Source organism: Chaetura pelagica, unplaced genomic scaffold, assembly GCF_000747805.2.
Source record: "Chaetura pelagica isolate M959 unplaced genomic scaffold, ChaPel_1.0 scaffold275, whole genome shotgun sequence".
NCBI lineage: Eukaryota > Metazoa > Chordata > Aves > Apodiformes > Apodidae > Chaetura > Chaetura pelagica.
The window spans coordinates 4,937,192-4,942,170 of NW_009953486.1; positions in this window are offsets into that span (position 1 = coordinate 4,937,192).

The window sequence follows — 4,979 nt, forward strand, 5'->3', positions numbered from 1 at the left end:
AAGTTTCTCGGCCTTTCGTACGTCAGAAGTTTTGTCGAGCTGGATGGTTTAGCGGCAGCAGCCGAGACACCTGCGAGGGAGGGAGCTCATGCAAGGCTGCCTGCAGCCACAGCGTGAGACAGGGGTGAGGAAGACCCAAATTCCCAACCTGTCCGTGACCTTGAGGCAGCAAATGACCAAAAACGTGACTGCAGCTACATCTACCTCGGTGTCTTAATTCATAAAACAAGGACAAGGATCCCAGTACTGGTGAGAGCTGGATTCTTATCAGGTGGGACCAAAGGAAAACTGGGAGCCATGGTCCCCAAAACCCTTGCATCTTTGCCCAGTGATCCTGAGGTACCTCCCTAGGGCTCTGACATTTTGCCTGCATTGGTGTGATCACTCCATTTCTGACAGATGCTCTGATTTTTTAATATTATTTTTTTCCTCCATTTTATGTCCATGAGGAACAGCAGTGGCATGAGCCTCACTGCTGTTAGCCAGTGTTGCTCCAAAGGAAGCTGTTGCTGGACTGTGTATAATTAAACTCAGTTCGTTAGTGCAGGAAGCAGACTCCACATAAAAAATGAGATCAAAAACCAAGAACAGCCCAAACACCACAATGCTAAATGCAAAATCAGGATTCATGCATTTAGTCAGGCTCTTTTCTGAAAGCAAAAAGATAAACAGGCTCTTGGCACAGTATGCATCATTCATACTTGAAAAAATAAAGCCTTGGTGGATCATACATTTCTGCAGCTAATTGCTTATACAGCAGTAAGAAGAAAAAAATGCCCCAGTACCACAAAAAGAAAGAATTCCATAGGTTAAACAACAGAAAAGCAAATATTTCAAATACAGAAATGAGCTGAAAAAACCCCCACAACGTTGCTCAGCTGCAACTCAAGCTGCAGCTAATACAAAGCCTCCAATATGAGCCTCCCATTCCTTTTGCCCTTTAAAAAAAAAAAGGAGTGTACACTCACTGAGCTATACTTGCACTGTAAAAACATCTGCCATGAGATGCTCTCTGTCTTCTTGCCTCTGCTTTCAGGGTATTTGTAGCCTACATGAAATCATGTTTTAAGAAAAAACCTGCTGGGGCACAACACTGATGGTCTGGGGAAGATTCCACCACTGACAGACGTGGGCACCAGGTGCAAAAAGGTCTTTTCCATCCCCAGCTTTGAGGGGTCCTGCAGCCTGTGCCCCTCCAGGGAACTCATCAGGTGTGTTAAGTGTGGTTTTTTTTAATATCCACTTCTCTACATACATATATACATACACACACAGACATGCACAATTTCAAAACCCTAATAGATAAATAATCTAAACAATTTCAAATATTATTTTGAGTGGCAATATAGAGGAGTTTAGAAGAGATGCAGGCAGTACCTGTACAGGAAAGGAATTTACACGACAGTCAGATGCCTTATTTTTAGTTGCCTTTCACTCTTCAGTCATCTTAAAGGAGTGGTGAAATCAGCCAGCTGACCTCAGTGTCAGGGAAATGGGTCATGTGAGTTGAAGCTGAGGATTTTCCCTGTAGACAGTTCAAACAAGTAAAGAAAACAAATTCAGTTACTCCCTTACTTTCATACTCCCGTTCCTTGAAAAACCCTAATCCTTCTAAATAGACTCGTTCATCAAAGCTCAGCTGGACAAAACCTGAAATGTGTCACATATGGGGGAAGGAAAATGTACAAAAAATGTACAAACACAAAACTCAAATTCTTTGGCCTCTTTGTTGCTGAGCAGCAAAGCAGAGCACAATGACACTCTCTTCCCTTCCATGTCCTAGTTAATAGGTTATCACAGGTGTCTGCTGGATTGTGATACATTGGAAAAAACACCATGGGTTTGGTGGAACAGTGTTTCCTCCTTGGTGGTGTTTCTCCTTGCTGATGTGCTGGTGAGCTGCAGTTCTGCTGCATGGCAAGGCAAAGCAGAGCTGAGTGGGGAGAAAACCTGAACTGTTGGCAAAAATCACATCAGTCAAAACTCTACACCTAATGCACTCTGTCAGTTATAATCATGCTAATAAGGTAGCAGTGAAGGGCTGTCAGCATTATAAAATATCAGGTGCCAGCAAATACCTCCAAATTCTTCCAAACCTGCTTCAAGCTGCATTCCCAAGGACTTGATTTTGCAGGTGTATCTGAAGAGACAGGATTCCAGGATTATGTTGTGCTGTTGCTGTAGCAAATATATGAAGGGTCTGGGTTTGTTTGTTGAGTTTTGCTGTGGTTTTGTTGTTGTTGTTTAAACAGATCCATTTTTTTCCATGCAAAATTATTTGCAAAACTTTATGTAACACAACTGCTGCAAAGGCACAGAGGAGTTACTCCATGGGGAAAGAATTCACAGTACGTAGAAAGCTCTTTTCTATGTTTGGCTAAATGCATTCAGGTAGGATTGCAGGACACAGGCTTGGGATGTCTAGATTATTTTTTCTTGTATTAAAACCCTGCATCATTCACTATTCAGTAATAAAATGGAGACAATATTATTCAGGGTGCCTCAGTTAAAATCTGACTTTAGGCAGCCTTTCTGGCATCTTAATTTTTCATGCATTTTCCTTTGTCATTCCTTTTCCCCTCTGCCTAAACACATGCACCTATGCTCCAAGATTTCCTGTCATTGCTGTTGTTAACAGAATTTTGCAGAGGAATGCTGCTGTGATGGGGCAGCTGTGGCTGTCCATGCCCAATCCCTAGCTCTTTCTTTGCCTGTGCTACATTTCTACCTGCTGGAGCAGTGAAAATTGCCCAGAACATATCAGTCTAGAGAAGTCTGAGCTGGATTTCCAACTCCTGACATAGCTGTTTCAGGAAAGAGCCAAGAGTTCCCACTCCATGGGAACAGTTCAAACACTACTGGGCAACACAGTGCAAGCAGCTTTCAATCTCCTGCTACTAGTACAAAAACCCATTGCTGGAAAGCACTAAGTCAGTATTAATTCATACTACCAATGTAAATGTACTAAAAAAGAAGCTGAAATTAACTTGGTAGCAGCAGTTTTATGATGCACAAGACGTCTTTTGCAGTCAGACACAGTCCATCTTTTGGGAAGCCATCAGGTAAGGTCTGTCGAGGAACAAGAGGAAAGTTGGAGGGCAGGAAAAGCAGTTTTTACAATTAAGAGCAGTATCAGTGCAAGATGGATGGTTGGCTTTGAAAGCCAGCCCTGATGCTGAGAGGAGAGGAATGAGGCCACCACTTCCTTGTGCTGGGCTGCATTAGAATTGAAAACAATGACAGCAGCGAAACAAAACCAGCTCAGCTGAACAGATGCAAATCCAGTGGCAGACACGAGCTCAAACCAGGTCAAAGCTGCACCCATGCAAATTATGGGTTACCCCAGAGCGCGCCGTGTCCACACTGAGGGTGTGTGCTGGTGATGATGGGGTGTGCTGGTGTGCTGCCAGGATGACCTGAACTCCAGCCTGGGTCCGGGCTGTCGGGCAATGCTTGCCCTGGGGAGGGAGCTTGGCAAACTGCCCTTTGCAGGCAGGGAGAGCCTCTCTCCAAGTCCCCTTGCCAAGTGCCAAATGCATCTCTCCTTGGGGACTCTGTGCATACAGCTACGCAGCAAAGCTGTAGAGAAAAGACTAACTAGCCCGAGGGGAGATTTGCCAGTATAGGCAGACCGATAAAGCACTCCTTTTGTGTAAACACAGAATACACCAGCTAAAGTGCTCTTCTGTCAGCATAGCTTATCCCAGCACAGTTTTGCCAAAGGAATCCTTGCTTGCGTTTCAGCGAGACTGTAAATCTGTTGTAGCGTGGTTAGGAGCTGCTCACAACTACACCACCACAAACAGCACAATCTCTTCACCAGCTCGAGTGTGTTCCCAGGTTTCCAAGGCACAGCATTGTACTCTGCCAGGGCAGGTATTGTCTGCTCTCTCCCAGCCACCATTAAAAGCCACAGCAGCCACCACAATGGCCACTGAAACACGGTCCCGGGGCTGGGGTCCTCCAGAGCCACCACTATTCTGGGAGCACCCAGGCTTCTGCCCATGCCCAGGGCACCAGTTGCTACTTACACCTGTGGCTTCTTCCAGCAAAGCAAGCCAAACCTCATCAAGCCCACATTGCCTTCTGGAGCTCAAACCTGGCCCTCCTTAATAATGGTGGCATGTACATAGTCACAGGGAAGCTTTGCAATGAATGGGAGGGAGGGGTGTGTTTATGTTTGTTGGCCACAGCTGTTGGCCAGTGGTGGAATCCTGAGAAACTGGGTGAAAGAGCCCCAAACTATTGACTTGGCTATATAAAAGTGCACTAACAGGGGAGGGAAAGGGTATAAGTACTTGAATTTGTAAATCCTGAGCCCTGCCTTCCTAAAAGCAATACTTCAGCTTCTCTGGAGAGAGTGTAGTGCCCGTGAGTGTAGTCAGTAGTGTGGACCTTGTCTGTACACAATGAGGGGACTGTACATCTTCAGCAGCCTCAGATGTCTGCCACGCTCTGCTCACCTCCAGCTCTGCACTCTGCGCACGTAGGCAGCACCTCGTCCTGCCCCAGCAGTCTGGGGATGCCTTCTTTCTTTGTTTATAGTGGGGAAGCAGGAAACGTGGAAATGTAAAGCATATCTACAAGCTATGAACACCTCCAGCTCACCCTGCCCCTGCCCCAAGCTGGCCAGATGTGATCTGGGAGCTCCAGAAGCCCTCACAGCACCTGAGACACCAATTCCCTGCTGGGGCAGGCACCCTGGCTCCCGCAGAGCAGCGGCTGCCTCCTGGCAGCCTCCCAGCCCCCCTGACACACTGATCCAGTTCACAGCAGGCACAGAGAAAGCTCTGGTCTCTGCAGACATGCCCAAAGGGTCTTGCTCAACACAGGAAGGCTGTGATGGCAAAGAGGTGATGCCAAGACCCGGGCTGTGACCACAACCTCATCTCATCCCTCGGACATGGGAAGTCCCCAGGCAGGGGCTGCAGGCTGTGTCACCCTGACTCAGCTCTGCCACGGGCTGTACAGGGCTCCCC